This window comes from Tursiops truncatus, chromosome 13 (genome assembly GCF_011762595.2).
Source record: "Tursiops truncatus isolate mTurTru1 chromosome 13, mTurTru1.mat.Y, whole genome shotgun sequence".
Classification (NCBI taxonomy): Eukaryota; Metazoa; Chordata; class Mammalia; order Artiodactyla; family Delphinidae; genus Tursiops; species Tursiops truncatus.
In genome coordinates, this window is record NC_047046.1 from 51,583,436 (window position 1) to 51,603,039 (window position 19,604).

Consider the following 19,604-nt stretch of genomic DNA (forward strand, 5'->3'; position numbering starts at 1 on the left):
CAGCCCGTGACCCTCGTGCCTGTGAGTCTGCGCCAGGCCTCCCAGAAGGCGCTTGGGGCACGCGGTGGCACTAAATGGAAGTCACCTTTCACTGGGGCTGCGGCACGTGGCCGGCTCTCCAGGTAACTGATTATACATTAGATCTGCTACCTTATCCTTCCCGGGCGCGTGGCGCACGACAGACGGCCCTGAGTTCTATGGGGACTTCTGCAGCCCAACCCTGTTGTCTAATGGGGTTTCCGCTGGCGTCTGGCGCAGTCTCCAGCATTTCACCCATCACAGGATAATTTATAGCATAATGGGGCATTTTTTTCCTTTATATCATGCGGGAGCATAAATTATGGCCAGTTTGTCCTCAGCTCTCAAGGAGACAGACAAAGCCGGCCTTCATTCCAGCAAAGGGAAGAGGTTTCTGCAGGGGGTGCGTAAGGGCAGGGTGGTCCACAAGGCAGCAGGGGTAACAGGAGGAGAGACCAAGGAACGCCTTAAGAACATCTCATTGACGGGGTGAGAATCTAGCTGAGGCGGCCACAGATACCGGGGAAGAAGCAATAGTACCCACTTGGAGTGATTGACACTATTAACCGTGGAGGGGGCTCTTGTTAGCTGAGCCGTAGAGCTGCACAGTTGTCCGCCGCCTGCAGATGACCCGGCCATAGACAAACTTCTAACCCTAGCCACGGGCTGACCCTTACCTTGGCCGCAGATCTTCCCACAGCCTCACAAAGAGAATGGTGTTCATGGGTCCACCCCCTTCCTCCCCACCCCCTGCCACAGCCAGAGACAGAATGCAGTGCCCGGCAAACCTCCTGCCCCTCTGACCCATGGCTCATTTTTAACACCGAGGGTGGGGCTCAGCTTCTTGTGGGACGAGGGAGGAGAGGGACACCCCAGCTTCTAATGGCCTGCCCACTGTCCTCCTTGGGAGGTGCACGCAGCTCAGGGTCAAACTGACTAGTCTAACACAGCAGGAGTCACACCTGAACCAGAGGCTGCAACTGTGACAAGGACTTCTGGTGGCCCTGGGTGGGGATGGAATCTTCAGAGGTCACCTGGCCAGCCTCCTCCAGTATGACCCAAGGTGAGGATGATGCTTTCTGAACACCCTGGCAGAAGTCTCCCTGGCCCCCATGGAGGCAGCCCAGAAGAATATTTCCCCTTTTGCACCCTGGAGAGCTCAACCCTGCCCAGAGCACAAGTCCTGCCCCTAGAGCACCAAAGTCTGCTCCTTCCTCCTCAAGACACACTTCTGAGAATAACAGCAGGAATCCTGGATCTTGTAAGATGGTGGTTCTCACCCCTGGATGCTATGAAATTCACCTGGGGGCTTTCAAAATACAGGTGTGCCCAGCTAGCCCCTGAGATATGGATTGGTCCGGGCCTCTATGTTGTTGGTTTTCGTTTGTTTCAAAAGCTACTCAGGTGATACCAGCACACAGCCAGGGCCGGGAAGGGCTGGGATGGGTCTTTTCCAGGCGGCTCCTGGCCATCTCTCCTTGGGCACCCCATCTCTGCCCTCGGCCTGCCTGCAGAAGCTCAGCCCTTGAGACTGCAGGATTCTGTGTCTGTTGGTGCTGGTGGAGGGTAGCACCCACCTTCTCTGCCCTGACACCTGAGCCCGGGCATCCCCCCATCCCTCACGGGGTTGTCCTGGAAAGACACTGTACTAATCTGGGGGGGTAGACTGAGGGGGGATTATCTAGGTTAGCACGAAGCCCACCCTTCTAATGGCTTAGCAGCCCTCCCCCTCGTCTTCTTCTCTCCTCTCTCATGCCCCTCTCCCCTCCATCCATCAGGCCAGGCTAGCTGTGAGAGGAGGGTCCCAAGCTCTGCTTTCATCAGCCCTCCAGTTTCCTTCCCGTCCATCTTTGTTCCAGCCACCCTAGCCCACCTGGAGTCACCCCGACCCCACCCCCGTCCCCTTGGAACTAGATGGTCCACGTTTAAGTACACGAATACTCACTGTATTAACTCATGACTGATAATGGACTACAGATAGACACAGAGATGGACGGATGGCAGACATTATTAATAGATGCTAGATATCCAGATTAAATGTTGGATGATAGATACACAGGTGAGAGAAAAATGATTGCAGAAAGCAGATAGATTTATGATCGGAGGTACGTGAATAGTGATAGGTAAATATGGATAGATGGATGGATGGATGGCCAAGATGTTTCTGAGGACTTCAGATAACGGGCTCAAAATGTAAAAGGTGAGAAAACTAGTCACGGCCACCCACACCTGTTGGGGTATCTGCTCTCAGAAACAAGGAACTCTGTTCTGCTCAAGACCTGTCTTAAAGCAACTTCTCTTTCGGCTCAGGCCCCTGAACATCCACTTGTCTGATGGGTTTGAGGTTAACATAGGTTGCAGTGGGGCTGGTTTCCTGGAGACACCTGAAGCTTCTCTTTGATGTTTTGCCTCCTGAGCCCCTGCGATACCTAAGGAGGACCTCCCTTCCTGTCTGTCTCCCCTCTAGATGCATGTTCCTCAAAGCCCAAGGCCATGCCCTCCAACCCCACAGAGCAGGTTGGTTTTTGGAGTCGGATAGGCTGGACTGGCCCCTGCAGTTAGATGGCAGGTGTCAGCCCATATGGTACATGCAGAGATTCATCCATTCACTCCCTCCGTTGGGACCCATGCCCTCAGAGAGGTCAATGAGGGCTGACTCATCTGAAGCACTCGCCACGAGCCAAGCACTGCTCCGAGCGCTTTAATTTTATGAGGTGGGTACCACTGTCACCCCCACTTTACAGATGAGGAAACTGAGGCACAGAGAGGTTTGGCAACTTTCCGGACGTCCCAGAGCTAAAAACTGCAGGGCCCAGATTTGAACCCAGGTGGTCTGGCTCCCGAGCTTTCATCCACCATGCAGAAGGTCCCCCTCCCCCAACCAGATGGTTGCGAGGCTCTGGTGAGCTCAGGAGAGCATGTGGCTCTGGGAACTGGAAAGGGCTGCACGATTTGCAAGATGTCATTATTTCTAATGACTAATGAGATTGTGAGGGGAGTGTCAGTTTCCTCTAGAGAACAAATTATTTTGAAGGGTGGCAGCATATTAACTATTGGTGCGTGGCTGGCACTGCTAACTACAGAGGACCCTGCTCTTGTCACTCAGAGCGGCCCTCCAAGGCCTTCAGGTTGGCAGTATTTGGTGACCATGAAGTTCAGTTTGCAGAAAGGCAGAAAGCCAGCTGTGGGGCAGCCCTGGACCCCTTCAATTATCCTTGGGTCAGTCATGCAGTCAGTCAACAAACTGTGTGCAAGGTATATATTACTGGGAGATGTAAGGAGTAGATCTGATCCTTGGGCAAAAGTGTTTCCAAATTGGGGCTGGAATGGCCTAGCTATGGAAGGCAGAGCAGGATGGGGCTGATGGGGGGGGGTTACATTGCAGAACATGAAGACTTTGCGGGGGTGGACCATCATGACCATTGAGACCACAGGCACTGAGGACAGGCTGTCTGCCTCCCTTTTCTGGGAAGAGATGGGCAGGAAGGGGTGGGGATAAGGAAGGAAACCTGGGATGGGAGCACAGAGGAGAGAATGCAAAGACTTTTACTCAACTCCAGTGCCTGTTTGCTGGAGAATTGTGTTTGGAAAAGCCACACTACCCTCCCACCAACAGGTCTGGAACGTGTGTGGCCGGAAGTGACAGTGCTGTGGGCCCACTATGCCTGGAGCAGGCATGTCCATAAGTGGAGGCGGGTGAAGACCCCGGCTCGCTGGCTGGGGCACCTCCCCCCGCCCCGCCCCCAGTCCTCCTAAGTCCGCCGCAGCCAGACTCTTCCGCAAGGGCTGGCGCTGACTGGGCGCTTCCAGCATTCTGTCCACTTCTCCCTGCCACTCTGCAATACAACATGATCGTAACCCCACCTGACAGATCAGTCAGCTGAGGCTCAGAGAAGCTGAGGGACAGGCTCAAGCTCACTGGGGCAGTATGTGGCATAGGTGGGACCAGAGCCAGGTGTCTCTGCCAGCTCTGGTGCACACGATAGAAAATGACTCCCACGTGTCTGCCCCAGGGCCTGGAACTCTGTCTTTTGGGCTCTATGCCTTTGGACTCAGCATTGCCCTCTTCCGGGAGGTGTTTGAAATGTGGTGGCTTATGTCACCTCAACAGGACTGATTTTGCTAGAAAATGTCCCCTATGTATATATGTCCATGCCTCTCTCTCGCTTTGTCACAGCTTACCCTTCCCCCTCCCCATATCCTCAAGTCCATTCTCTAGTAGGTCTGTGTCTTTTTTCGTGTCTTACCCCTAGGTTCTTCATGACATTTTTTTTCCTTAAATTCCATATATATGTGTTAGGATGTATATGTATAACTGATTCACTTTGTTATAAAGCAGAAACTAACACACCATTGTAAAGCAATTATACTCCAATAAAGATGTAAAAAAAAAAAAAAATGTCCCCTATGATCAAAGGGACCAGATAAGCATTTAGGCCTGAGAGTGGAAAATTCGATGCAGGGAAGGCAGCATGAAGGGATAGGGCTGGGAAAGGATCAGAGGGGTCGGGGGAGGGGGTGGCTGGTGGCTGGGAGAAGGGCGATGATGGTGCTGAGTGTGGGGGAGTGGCCACAGAGGGTGGGCGTGGTGGGAGGGGAGGGGAGGGGCTCTGTAATGTAACAGGACATGCAGTGAGGACGACGGGGACGGGTGTGTACGGGCAGTGGGAAGTGTCCCATTTGCTACAGCAGCCCCAGCTAGGGCCCCCCCCACCCCCCCCAACCCTGGGCTTAAGGTAAGAAAGAGGAGGCTGAAGAGGCTGATGAGAGGAACAGGAGAAGGAGAAGAAAGGGATGACAAGGACTCAGCCTAGATGCCCCCTTACTGGCTGCTGGGAGTGATCCCTGCCAGCCCCGTGCCCCTGCCCTCCTTCCTCTCCTCCCAGCACACAGCAGCCAGATGGCCTAGGGCAGTGGTGCCACTTGCCCTTGGGGTCCCAGACACTCAAGCTTGGTCTGTTGATGCATCAGAAATACTCCACTCCTGGGTAGATGTGCCTACTTTTCAAATGCATATAGATGCTGTCGTGGTTTAAGAAGCAGCAATTCATTGAAAAGCACTGCTGACTTCAAGGTAGCTTATTGCCATTTTGCATTCTCTCACACAACGGATACTCAAAGTAGAATATCTGTTGGGGGGGGGGGTGCTGATGAATTTTTGATGTTAAACATGGCTCTTAACCTTGAAAAGTCTGGGCATGCTGATCCAAGGAGGGCAGCTGGAGCTCAAGGAGCAGAACGCGCGGCGAGTGAATCCTAGGCCCGACGCCATCTCACCTGCAAGACTGCAGTGCTGTTGCCCAGGAAGGGGAGCGCGGTGGACGCGGGGAGCACCCCAGACCTGCAGTTAGGAAACTCGCTTCTAGCCCTGAGTCCCCAAAGCTGCCAGCTGGGTCGGGTGTCTGCCCTTCTCTGAGCCTCCAACTCAAGCTCATCCTTTGATGCAGCCGGAAGAGCTGGAAGGATTGAGCCCCACAGCAGCTTTCAGATAAAACCGTGAGTGGATGGTGTTTAATTCTGTCGATGTCAGGAAAGGAGCTTGCTGTCTTTCGCTGCTGGGAGTGCCTAGCTTAGGGCCTCACGTGGCACACGCTCGCTTGATAAACGGTCTTGGAGTGAATAACAGTAACCCACGTATTCATGAGGAGATTTAGTCCGAGAGCACTAAAGGTTAGGAAGGGAGCCTGGGCCCACAGACCCATCTCTTTCTATCCCACACCCAGCGTGACCAGGGTCTACCTTCAGCAAAGGTAAAATGGGAACCCACATTGGGTTTAGTGGCTGGGGCCTGGATTTGGTTCCCACCCCTTGGGATCAGCTCTGTGATTGGGGTTGGGGAAGTCATTCTGGTCTCACCACCTCTCCTGGGTGATGGGATAACTAGGACTGCAGCTGTGGGCAGACCTGGGGCCACCAGGATTTAGAATCCCTTTAATCTAAAAAAAAGGATACAAATGAACTTATTTACAAAACAGAAATAGAGTCACAGATGTAGAAAACAAACTTATGGTTGGGGGGGGAGGGGTCAATTGGGAGATCGGGATTAACATATACACACTACTATATATAAAATAGATAACCAACATGGACCTACTGTCAAGCACAGGGAACTCTACTCAATACTCTGTAATGACTATATGGGAAAAGAATCTAAAAAAGAGTGGATATATGTATATATACACATATGTGTCTTGCTGTACAGCAGAAACGACCACAACGTTGTAAAGCAACTATACTCTAAGAAAAAATAAAAAAAAATAGAATCTCTTTGAATAAAGGACTGCTCACAGGGTGTTTACCTCTACTCATCTGCCCTGTCCACCCCTATGCCACCACACTGGGGGCATCCCTCCCAGGTCTCTAGGTCCACAGGTGTCCCCAAGAACATCCTTTTTTGGCCAACTCTATTCAGGTGGCACCCATGATTAGATCCAGCCCCCTTTTTTGACTTCATAAAAAACTGTCCAGTCTCTTGTCCCAACACAGTAAGGCCCTGTGCTCCCCTTTCCAGAGCAATAATGGTGGACATTGAGAGGATGAGGTTTTCTTTCTAGGACAGAAGCATTTTAACAAGGCCCTCGAAAGCCTTAATCCAAAGGAATGGAGGTTTGTGGTGACAAGTCAGGCCCTCTGACTGCAGGGGGAAGATGTGTGATGGCTTGGGCAAGGAGACCTTCCTAAGACCCTCAAACCGCCCTTTGGAAGCACCCACCCATTCTGCCTTGGGCGGGGCTGTGCTTGGAGAGGGCTTCCCGGAGAGCTGCCTGCTGCCTGCCTGGGCTGCTCCCTGCCACCCGAAAGTGACCCACGCAGGCCAAGTACTTAGCACAGTCCCTGAAATGCAGGAAAGTTCCCTGGTTATTAGTGGTGCCTAATGACATTTGCATAGATTAACAGACTTTAATGCAATCATGGATGCCACAATCCCGAGAAAATAATGAAGAAATCCATTACAAAGTCATAAAGTAGCTAAGTCAATACAGTAATAATTTGATCCCATATTAGTAATAATTTCATCTCCTGCTGCAAGGCAATTTTATAATGTGCACCGTTTCTGAACACTTTTATAAATTTCACCTTTGTTTGAGACAATTAATTTAAAAAAATGTTACAAATATACTGCTGGTATGTTATGAAATAAATGAGTCATTAGTCTAAACTGGCAGGCTATAATAAAACTTATTAAGATGGATGTGCTGGGATTGCTAACGTCTCTTCAAGTGGCCTGTAACCCTCTCTTTGGCAAACCTGGGGCCTACCTGGTGGCAGTGGCTCAGACGGACAGTCTGGACCAACAGAAACCCATGCAGTGTGGTGGGTGAGGGCAGCCCCAGCTTCCTTCGGGCATTGTACTAGTTTCCTAGTGAAACAGAGCAGGACCGACCCCCCAACCCCACAACCCTGCCCCGAACACTATCCTTCGCCTGCCTTTTGTCTCTGGAAAAAACTTAGCCAAAGGATAAGTTTAATCAGAGAAGTGAGAAAATGCAGAAACAAAGGAAAACAGTCAAAGGAGACCAAATAATAATAGTCATTAAACATAGTCAAGGACCTTTAGTTCCTCTGCATGGGCTGTAGTTAATATCCTGAGCCATATCCTGTGAGCTGTCTTGCAGATATTGGAACTTACACCAGGTGAAAGAAGTTAACTACATGATGGACAGATTGTGGCCATGACATAAGCTGCCACAATTCCGAGAATTGGCCTCAAGGAAATGGGAACAAATCGTCCCTGGAACTGAAGATTAACTGTACTTAAAACAATCAAGATGACGCTGGTCAGGCCACCGCATGACCAGTTTCAAGGTGACTGTCAGAGCTGACTGTGCTGTTTCTGCATGTAGCCCCCTCCCTCTGTCTATAAAAGCCCTTGCGCACTGATAGTCAGGGGCGGGGAGTCGGCCTTTGGACAGGAGTCAGCCCTCACCGCCAGCCCCCAACCCCCGCTGTTTGCCAACATCCAAATTAAAGCAAACTTTCCTTTCCACCAACTTTGCCTCTTTAATGGCTTTGGAGCGGCGAGCAGCCGGCCCCCACTTTCAGTTACACTAGGGTGGCCAAAACAGAGTACACAAAACTGGGTGTCCTAAAGCAGCAGAAATCTATTCTTTCACAGCTCTGGATTCTAGAAGTCGGCAGGGCTGTGATTTCTCTGTAGGCTCTAGGGGAGAATCCTTCCTTGCCTCTTCCCAGCTTCTGGTGCTTGCCGGGAATCCTCGGCTTTCCTTAGCTTGCAGTGGCATCACTCCCGTCTCTGCCTCCATCATCACATGGTGTTCTCTCTGTATGTTCTGTGTCTCTGTGCTTGAATTTCCTCCTTCTTCTAGGGGCACCAGTCCTACTGGATCTAGGGTCCACCCTAATCCAGTGTGACCTCATCTGCACTTGATTACACCTGCAAAGACCCTATTTCCGAATAAGGTCACATTCTGAGGTTACAGGTGGACGTGTATTTTGGAGGGACACTATTTAACTCACAACAGTCACCAAGGGATTGTATGATCATTGCCCCTCCTCTCCCAGGAAGAGTCAGGCTGAGGGGCTGAACCTGCCAGATGAGGTGGGGGCCGGTTATTGGAAATCCATGGTTTCCTAGGAGGCTCTCTGACAGGCTAAAGGGGGCCTGTGGACCCCCTGAATTGGTCAGCACCATTTCATATCTATGAGTATTTCTCCTGGAGAAAGAGTTCATAGCTTCCATCAGATTCTCAAAGGACCCCAAAAGATTCTTGCCTCATTACCATGTGAAGTATGTAGGGGTCAGGGAGGGAGGGATCATAGAAACTAATCAACCAGCCAGCCAACCGACAAAGAACTCCCAAATACACAATTTTACAGTTTCCAGAATCTTCCAGTACTCTTCATCCCAACAGGGGTGTAGCTTCTCGGAACTCAGAAAGGAAGCCGTTGGAACCTCGGTACTATTATTGTGGCAAAGGCAGTGGGGAGGCCCAGCGGCTCACACAACACTGCATCTGGAAATGAGACCTTCACTGGGGAGATGTCTTTGGGTTTTGAATGTATGATCTAGCAGCTCATCCCCCAAACCAGCTGTGAGTCATGAGTAATTTAAAATTCAGCTTGTATGACTTCCCCTCCGCCCCTCCCCACGTCCTAGATAAAAACATTCAACAGAAGGGCACAAAGACAGAGAGACACGGTTGTCTCCAGGGACCTCCCTCCCTCCCTCCCTTCACCCAGCTCTGAGTGACCCTGGGCAACTTTGTCATTTGCCCCCATTAGGTGACACGATGCCAGGTTAGGCCCAGCAGTGCCCACTTAAGACAGACGCCCAGCCCCCAACCCAGCCCGTTCTGGGTGAACCATCGTGGTTCCTAACTCACCATCACTTTCTCCCAGTTTGACAAATTCATTCTAGAAGGTTGCCAAAGATTGTCTTCAAGATTGACAAGCTGCCAGTTTTTGGAATCCAGCCTCTGCGCCTTTTGAAAACTTGAATGTTGTTTATTTCCAGGCTCTACGATGCCTCAAAGACGTCCCCCAGCAGCTCCAAGATCCCGTCTGCCTGTTTCATCTCTTTTCCCAGGGCCACGGATCACAGTTTGCTCTGGCCTGGAGATTCAATCTAATTTACAGGGCTAGGTTTGATCTCCTTGCCTTGTTGGGATGTTAATTCTCTTTTTACAGTGTTTATCCACATTTCTCATCCTGAGTCCAATCTCTTTGCTGGAGAAGATAGGAGAGATGCAGAAGTTAAACTCCGTTTTCTCTTAGACAGTTTACAGTTTGTTCTCCAAGCAGATAGAATTGGCGAGTCTCAGGCAGGAAGGCACCCCGCAAAGGCACCGTACCAGCCCTGTCAGTGTCCATCTTTCTGAGCCATGTGGGTGAAGGGCAGTTCTCTCGCCATCTCTGGGGCTCTGGTTTGACATCGTGGGGGGAGGCGTTTCCTCACACTGTGCCTCCTCTTCCCCCGGGAGCAGGTGGAAGCAGGTGTCTGCCCTGGATGTTGGCTCGGACCATTCCAATCTCTGTCCTAGAGGCAGTGATTGAGGAGGGTTGCGAAGGTCCAGTCTCCTTCTCCTGTTTTCCTCAAGGACATCATCCAGTGGTCACTGGTGTCTAAGGCATGTATGATGTCTAAGCCCAGACTTGCAACTTTTCAAGGAGCTTGAATGCAGTTTGGGGTGGACTGGCTAATAAGCTGAAAGGACTATACTTTGGGGGCAAATGAGGGGCACTGCATGAATTCAATGCCAGTGACCCCACAGAGGGTTGTGATGAAGATACACATATTGGCATGGGTAAGAGAACTCTCCGTGCAGAGCTGGGGGCAGGGGTGCTCTCCTGGGGGCTCCGGGAAAGGACATTGTCTATTTTTGAAGTTCCTACAATGCACCAGCCGTCAGAAGTGACATTTTTATGGTTACGGTTACTCTACAGATGAAGAAATGGAGGCACGTAGAGGGATTAAGAGGCTCACCCACAGCTGCACACTTAGGAAGGGGTAGAATGTTGTGATCTGTACCCACACCCCGGCTGGAAATCCCAGGTTGGGCCTGGGGCGTCCTCCACCCCCAGAAGCAGAAGTGGGACACCCAGCTGTCACTCTTTTCCCAGGTAGATCCCTGCTAGTGTTGGAGTGTGGGAGAGGAACCCGGGCTCTACCCTGGGCCGTCACCAACAAGCTGGAGCTGTGTGGTCTATGCTCAATGCAGTCACGTCTCGGGGTCTTTGTCTTCCCTTGGAAAGAGGCGTGTAGGATTGCTGAGACCCACTGGCTTGGGGAGGGGCCCTGCAAGGTGCTCTGAAGCCTCCAGCCCCACCTCTGTCCTCCGTGCTTGCTCCTTCCGTGTTCCTCTCCTCCTACAGGACCCCTCATTCCAGCCACTTGGCACACCTACGGGCATACCTGCCTCTCAGCTTTGTCATTCTGTTACCTGTTTGTTTGTTTGTTTTTAACGTATTGGGTGACTATATAATTTATTGCTCAAACTGGGACTCTTGTTAGGTTGAAAAGTTGACACTATTCATAATTAGTCCTGGACAATGGCAACTCCGGACCTGTCCTGACTCACAGGGACTCATGGGAACCCTAGTATCGCCCTGTCTCCCTCCTCCTGCTGATTTTGGTCTTTCCCCATCTTGAAAGCCTGTGTAACACCCCTCCCTGGAATTCCTCCCTGACTTCTCCAGCCCACACCAATGCCCCACCCAGGGGACAGCCCCTGGCTCTGGTCCCACCCACAGTCCAGCATCATTTTCTTTTTTTTTTTAAATTAATTAATTTATTTTTGGCTGCGCCGGGTCTTTTTTGCGGCATGCGTACTCTTCAGTTGCGACATGTGGACTCAGTTGTGGCATTCGTGCAGGGTCTAGTTCCTGGACCAGGGATCGAACCCCGGGCCCCCTGCATTGGGAGCACAGAGTCTTACCCACTGGACCACCAGGGAAGTCCCCAGCATCATTTTCTTAAAGAGTCTTTCTCCTTTCAGCCTGGGCAGGGTGTGGACTCTGGGGCTAAGTCCTCAGTGAGCTGGAGAGGCCCTCCCCGCCCCCCCTGCCAACCAAGGGCTAAATCAAGGAGCAAAATCTCCCTCCAGGCTTTTCCCACGGACCCACAGGCCTCATCTGAGCAGGGTGAGAAACACAACAGGCTGAAACCAAACTGCAAGAGCTCTGACCTGGACCAGAAATCAATTAGGGCGATAGCGACAGCAACTGGGAGATAAGAGGAGAGCAGGGGAAATCAAAGGCTAGACAGACAGGGCCTGGAGGCCGATGGAAAGTCAGCTGGAAGGAAAGGAATGCTTATAAAGTGCTCTCCCTGTCTCTCTGTCTCTCTCCTTTTTGCCCATCGTGTTCACAGGGCAGATCATCTGCGAGGTGTGACATGTGGCTGAAGGCACTTGGGAGACCCCTACTCACTGCCTGCCAAGGGGTCTTGAATCCCACCATTAGGCTCATCTCTTTGGGGTAAGCATTGCTGTCTTCAGGCTTCCCTTTTCAAGTGCAAAATCGCGCTATACCTGTAGTCAACCTCTAAATCTTCAACACAGATTCCTTTATCAGATCGCCTGTTCCTCCTGCGGCAGCTGCCTCAGAGCACTTGACAGGAGGTGGGACGCAGGGGGCAGGGGGCATTTTTCCCAGAGACGGGCATCCTTTTAGGCAGCTGACCCCTCCTTGTTCTGTCTGGGACACACCATCCTTCTTAGGTCTCCTTTTTTTTTTTAAAGATAAAATTTACCAGTAGTGAAATGTATACTTCTTAAGTATATAATTTAATATGTTTTGACATATACAAATACTGATGTATCCCACACTCCTATCAAGATATAAAACATTTCTTTCTCCCCAGAACGTTCCCTCATGACCGTTTCCTGGCAGCATCCCGACCTCCTCAAAGACACCCAGTATTCTGATTTTTTTCACCACAGTTGGGTTTTGCCTGTTCTAGAACTTTATTCATGATGTACTGATGCGTGTCTGGCTCCTTTCCCTCAGTCTGGGAGATTCATCAATGTTGTCTGGCCCATCCAGGCATCCCCTGCCCTCTCCAGGTGCTCCGTGGAGCCTGCTGGGTATTGGGCAGGGGCGCTGCCACCAGTGGTGAACGGCTCTTGCGGGAGCTGGGAATGGAGCCTGGCTGACACCGGGCTCACCTTAGCTCCACAGATGGCCAAAGGATTAGAGATTTCCAGTGCAGTTAGGGTGAGAGGCCCAGGGGCGTGGGCTCTGAACCCAGGGCCACAAGACCTTAGGGGGACTATGGCTGAGAACTGGGGTCCTTTAGCATGTTGAGAGTGTGCATAAAATAGCCCAAGGATGCACAAACGCCCCCTCTTCCAGGGAGAAGGACTGTAGTTTTTCTCACCATGACACCCACCACCCAGGTTCGAGCCATGCCCATCTCTCCTTTGTCACTGCAGGGACCTCCTAACTGTCCCCTGCTTCCACCTCGTCCTCTACAGTCTGTCTCCACGCAGCAGTCAGAGCAAGCAGTGCATGTTTCTCCTCTGCTCAAAGCTGCGCAGTGCTCCCTGTTTCACTCTGAATCACGTCCATAGCCTCTTAAACGGTCTGCTAGATCTCCCTGTGCTCTCTACCCGTTCCTTCTGTGTCCTCACTCGACCCTCTGCAGCCACGCCAGGCCCTGTCCCGACCTTCAGCGCTGGCTGACACACGCAGGAGCCGTGCGTTTGATTGGGGTTCTCGTTACTGTCTGCCCCCTCCCCTAACCGTGAGTCCTGGAAGGGCAGCCCAGCACTTCTCACACAATTGAATGGATGAATGAAAATCTTCTCTCAGTTTCCCAAAGGAGTCTGTGACCCAGAAAGGTTAAGAACCGCTAGGCAGGAGCAGAGCAGCCAGGTCAGCGCCAGGCCAAGGACAGAGGGCTCCCCCATGGGGCAAAGAGGCTGGTGGGAGAGGCCCAACCAGGCAGACAGAGGAGGCACAGTGAAGAGAAAGAGTGGGGGGCTCCTCATCAGCAAGAGTACCTGAAGGCAAAACGTCCGGGTCTCTTAAATGCACTTGTTGCAAAGACTTCCTTGATTTACGCTGTTTTCCTGTGCCATCCCTTAGAATTGAGATGGATGAAGGGGGTGGGGAGGGAATGGTCAGGGGCCCGGGCATCTCCAGGCTGGGAATCTCCTGAGAGCAAGGGTCCTGGGGTCTGGTGTGGGGACCAGGGACCAGGCAGAAGACCTGGGACAGAAAGGGAGTCTCGGGGACCACTTGGAAGCATCCCTCGTGGAGTGTCTGGTGCATGGGGACAGGAGGAGCGAGTGAGAGGGTGGAGGGAAGAGAATCCAGGACGGAGACCCTGGGAGGAAGGAGAGGCGTGGCAGCCTGGCTGAGGACTGAGACACCGCCGGACTTGGAGGGCTCCTGCGGCTAGCGCTGCAGCCTCCAGCTCCCTCACTCCCTCCCAAGCATCACTTAATGTTTGCAGTTATTTACAGATATGTTCCCATGGCAACCAAGGCTTCAAAGTTACTCTCACAATTCTGTTTTCTCAAATATGTTTCTCTGGTTGATTGCACAGAGTTTTCTGGAAGCTGGCCAGGCCAGTGAGTTGCATTTCCAGCCCTGGGCTTCTGTGCCTTTGACCCTCCACCTCAAGATTCCTGTGCGGTTTGCCTCCACTTCTTACTTCTAAATGGACTCGCTTGGGGCACATCTTCCCCCAGCTGCTGTCAGGCTGTCTCAGGACCTGAGCCTGGAGCCTGCTCCCTTCCACCACCTAGGGAGACCTGAGCCTGGGGGCGCCCTCTGAGCTCCTTTAGGTTTCTTGAAGGAGGGCCTTCCCCCTTCACTTCTGACCCCTGGCACCTGGCCCAGGGCCTGGTAAACGTAACCCCTGCCTGTAGACTGTCACTAACCGCGCCCCAGGTGGAGTCCCGCACCCCAGCACTTTCACAGCACCGCCTGTGTGGTTCTTAGCCTGGGCGTCCACACAACCATTCCTGGGCCCCTGCTCTGGGTCAGGCACAGGGCAAGGTGCCAAGATACAGAGAGGAACAAATAGAGTCCCTACCTGCACAGAGCTCACCTTTGAGCGGGGAGAGGAGGACGATGGATGAGAAGAGATCAGGATGGCGGTCTGTGCCATGAATAAAGTAAAACAAGGTGGCAGCTGGGGCAGCTGGGCTACGTCAGTTGGCAAGTCAGGCAGGCCCGGGTGAGAGGGACGGGTAAGCTGCGATCATGGGGGAGAAGGAAGAGGTGCTGCAAAGGCTGGAGCAGGGATGTTTGAGGGGCCAGGAGGCCAGGGAGCTGGAGCCAGGGAGTAAGGGAGGCTGGGGGCGGAGTCATGGAGGCTGCAGGACTGCAGGACCATGGGAGGTAAGGACCTTGGACTCCCACCTGAGTGAGATGAACAGAAGCCTCTGGAGAGTTACACAGCAGAGACACAGGCTCTGGTGGGATCAGTGTGGAGAATGGGCTGTGGAGGCCAAGGTGGAGGCAGGGAGATGGAAAGGAAGGGAGGCTCGAGCGGGCAGGGGATGAAGGAAAAGCGCCTCGGCTAGAGTGACAAGCCACCCCAGGGTTGCACAGCCTGCGTGTCCTCATATCCTCTTGTCTCTGCCTGATTCCTTGTCCCTGCCTGTCCTCCACCAGACCTGACGCAGCAAGGGGGCAGAGGCAGGGGCACCATGCCCCTGCCATTGCTGCCGTTCACTGATCGCCTGTTGCACTGGCTCCTGTACCCCAGCGCTGTATCCAGCACAGCACTCTCAGAGGCCAGAGCCATCCATCCGCTCCCGCACAGAGCCCAAAGCAGTGCTCGCTCGGCCCAACGGTGAAGCTTATGGGCGGAGGGTTCCAGGAAAGTCCTGAGGACAGGCGTTCTTCCTCCATCTCATTGCACCCATGGCTGCTTCAGGCAACCAAACGGTTTCTCCCAGCTCAGCCTTGCCTGCCTGCGCCTCCCAGGAGAGCAGACTCTCCTGCTCCATGCTGCCCCTCGTCCCGTTCCATGAGCCCCAGGAGCCCCTCTGGGGAGGTACTGGGAGCCTGAGCCCAGGCTGAACCATCGCTCTGTGTCGGACCCTGCTGAGATCAAGAAAGTGCTAACTCTGCTAATGGTTCATTGAGTGGCCACATCTCTATTAAAAATGATTTAAGTCGCAGGCATTTAATTGATGTTATAAATGTGATACTGGGAAACAATGCGTTCTCTTGTCACTGTACATCACAGAGCACGGGTGTCTCTCTGACCTGCAAACCTTCCACCATCGGCCTTCTCCCTGCTCGGCTGTCCTCACCACCACTGTGCAGACCTCCTGCCTGCTCTGGGCCGGGGCAGGCAAAGGAAAAGGCGGGCTGTTGGTGCGGGAAGGTGGGTGGGCCTTCCTCCACCTTCCTCCACCTGGGCCTGGGTTTGGGGAGGACCTGCAGGAGGGTGTGTGGGCTGGGGCTACTCTCTGACCTTCAGGAACTTATGACCTTATTGATGAACAAACACACACAGACACACAACGTGATCAAGGTTGTACAGAGACTAGGAGAGGTTAGGGAGAGCTGATGCAAGCAGGGAAGGTTTTCTGGAGTGAGGAGACTTTGAACTGGACTTTGTGCCTGGGTAGGATTTGGAGAAATAATGAAGAGACAAGGGGCTGAGAGCCAAGACTTTGGAGTCACGCACATCTGGATTCCAATCCAGTCGTTACCATTTAATTTTTGTGTGGCTCTGGGCAAGTAATTTAGTTCTTCCGAATCACAGATGCCTCATCTGTAAGATGGACCTGTGATCTTGTTATTAAAGCAGAGCCATCACCTCCTCTGTTCTGGACACCGTACTTCTCTTAGGATGGCCATACTGCAAGGTGAATCGCAATAGAGCTCTTCACGCTGGCTATCCCTAAGTAACGCCACACACACCCTGTGCTCCCATTGGAGGGGTTGATTGAGGGGTGCTCTTGAAGGTCACTCAAAGGGAATAGGAAATAGGGAAACTTTGTAGATTCTTGAGTTTGGGAATAGAGTATGAGGTTAATTTGAGGAATGCCCATCTGGTGGAGGTACGTAGGGTATCATCGTGAGAGGAGTTGGAGGCCAAGATGCCTGGCCAGGATGGTTGCTGGCGTCCCACCCCCAACGCTGCTTTTCGCTCCATCCCTCTGGCATCTTACTCTCTGTAGCAGCAGCATCATTTCGGACTGGTCTCATGCCCGCCTGCCCCCCATCCACCTTTCTCAAGACCCTCTCGGGCACAGCAAGGATTCCAAGAACTGGACTTGGGCTCAAAGTCAGGTCATAGATGTCATCCCATTTCACCCACCCCATAAGCCCCTCTTCTGACCTCCGAGAGTCACCTCTCTTCTCTCCCTCACCTCTCTTCTCACCTCTCTTCTCTCCCTCATCCACTGAGCTCCTTTGTGGGAGGTCAAAGAGCTGCCACCCACCCCCAAAGCTCAATCTAGGAGGGGCAGCAGCTGAAATGACTTCTCAGCTTCGCAGCTCTAGTTTCCCCCTCAAAGGCATCCTTAATTCAAAATTAAGGATGATCTAAAAACTCAGGTGATCCAAAGAGTTGGCTAGTATGCACATCATTTTGCTTGGACTTCGGAACATATGTCGACTTTCATGCTGAGCATGTTGGATGCTAAGGGAATATGGCCATTTTAGAAAAAGTCCTAAGAATACACTGTCTGATGCCCATTGGCCACGCCTTCCTGGTAAAGATCTGTGGAGTTACCCACATAACGCTCCCACCACAGCAGAGTCCCCTCCCTCACTGCTGCTTCTACCCTCTCCTGCTGCTAGAAGTGAATGGGGAAGGTGGAGCTCTGTCAGTATCTGCAAGACTTGAGCCCCGAAAGTACCCGCTCCATGTAGGGGGCCAGAGGCCTCACAACGCCTCTATCGCCTGTCACCATGCCAGGCAGCCCTCCATTAGCACTCATACCAGCCGCCAGGGAAAAGCTTGTGGCCTATGGGAGCCCCCTTCTGATGTGGAGACGGGCTGAACAGCAGGCAGACGGCCCTGTGATCACCCGGGAGGGAGGATGCAAGTCGGGGACCACATCGGAAGGTGCTGAGAAGACACCGGGTAGCACAGGACTCCCAGCCCAGGTTTCCTGGAGGTGGTTCAGGGGAGGAAGGGCCAGGACTAGCGAGGACAGAAGCAAGGGGACATTCTGGGGGTGGGGCACAGCAGAGTTTCCTGGGGGCTGCGGGGGTGGAGGACAGTGTGTAGAAGCAGTATAGGGGAGTGCGGTGGGTCCAGCCGGTGAGACCCTTCTCCCAGACCCGCCTGTGTGAGCCGGCGGGAGAGCAGGGGCGGGGCTTGCAAACGGCCCTCCTCTCCCAGCTTTGCTTCCTCTCCATTCTCCTTCCACGTGGTGCTGTCATGGAGTGGCCAGAAGCAGCCAGGAGCACAGGCTGTGTGAGGACAGGGCTACCAGCCAGGTCAGGGCAAAGGGGGCATGAAATGGAGCTGTGCGGGTGCAGAGTGGGGAAGGGGCGCCATCCTGCAGGAATTGCGGGCCCCTGGAGGGTGCTGAGAAGGCAGGGAACTGAGTATCACATGTGGATGGCCTCTGGAAGGAGAACAGATGAGGAAGAAAGCTGGAGGGGGAGGGCACGTCCCCGGCTCTTATTCACATGCCCCGGGGTGAGTGAGAGCATGTTAGGCTGGAGGCTGGGGGCAGAGGGTGGGGGAGTGCAGGCGGGGCAGAGCGCTCTGGTCTGGGTCTGGCCTGTCCTCTCCTCCTGCCCACGCTGAGCCCCTGCCAGGCAGTGCCGAGCCCGCTCGGTCTTCTCTGTAGGAGAGGTTAACACTCGAAATCCTTGCGGAGGACTCCTTCCTTCACCCCCCACCCCTCACTTCCCCCCAAAAAACGAAGATAGTCGTTGAAATTGAAAAATGGTGCTCAGTGAAGGGTTTAAAGACATTTTGAATTTAAAATATATTTTAAAGGTCATTTTCAGCAGTAATTATGTTATAATGGTGGGGCTCTTAGCAAAAGGCAGAGTCCCAAAGGAGTATGAGACCAAATGGGAAGCAGGAAGAGCCGTTCCGCTGGAGCCCTTGGAACTGGGCGCGGGCGGGGGTGGGGGGATAGAAGGGGGTGCAGTACCCACCCTTTTAGAGCTGGCTGGGTCACCACCGGCTCCCCAGGAACAGGGGACTACACAGTTAAATTTGACCCTGGGGCTCCCTCCAAGACCTCCCTGGAGTGCGGCATCTGGGCTTCTGGGGCTCACAGAACCCTCACGGGGACAGAGACTGGTGGATCTGTCCCTCCTTTTGTCCTGCCTGTCCCATCCCACCCTCCCCAACCAGGAACAGCCTCTCTTTCTACTTCCAAGCACTCACTCAGGGGGCCTCCTGGTGGCAGGCTCCCAAACCTATCCCAGGGCCAACTCACTGCAGCCTCATGGTGAGGTGTATCCATGGCTTCCTGAGCTGGGGGGATGGGCCTGCAGGGAGCCTGCATCTCTGCACTTCTAGACCGTGACTGTGGTCTACATTTTTGGGAACAGATTGAGGACATGACTACACTGGCTACTTATTTAAGCCTCAACGCTTTCTATCCTATATCTCCAGCGAACAAACCCACCCACTCCTTGGCCCACTTTTTTCCCTCTCAGTGATTGCACCCATTCTTTGCAGGAAGCCTCACCCACACAGATGCACAAGCTTGTTGAAGCAACACACACGTTTGAGTGCCTATTGTTAATTCTAGAAGGGTTGGCCAGGCCCCAGAGGGTTCCTGAAGAAGACTGGCCGGTAGGCTGTGGAGAGAAGAGACGGGGACAGAGAGAAGGCAGTGGAGAAGGGGTGTGTCTGGGCTTGTAGGAAGAGCAGGAAGGGCCATGGGCGGTAACCTGGGAGGACTTCCTGTAGGAGGTGTGTGAGGCATGAGCACATGGACAAACCAACAAAATAATGAAGAGCCAAGGACAGTGAATAAAGATAAAAGCTGTGGCCTCGGCCCCTGGCAAGCTGCAGACACTGCCAGCCCAACTGGGGAGAGGCAGGTTCGCTCACCAGATTTCTGCAGGTCCCCAAAGGCAGCAGAGCCCTGGCTATGGGGTGAGGAGCGCAGAACGTGCCTCGGCCATCTTCTCTGCCCATCGCCCTGCCTTCAGCCTCTCCGTCCCCGTGGGCT

The 19,604-nt window shown here is 53.1% G+C and overlaps 1 protein-coding gene across 1 annotated transcript in view; it reads right to left on the reverse strand.

The window, feature by feature from the left end:
- CELF4 (CUGBP Elav-like family member 4) overlaps nucleotides 1-19,604 on the reverse strand; it is a 299,649-nt gene that overhangs the window by 40,986 nt on the left and 239,059 nt on the right. The gene's annotated exons all lie outside the window — the stretch shown is intronic.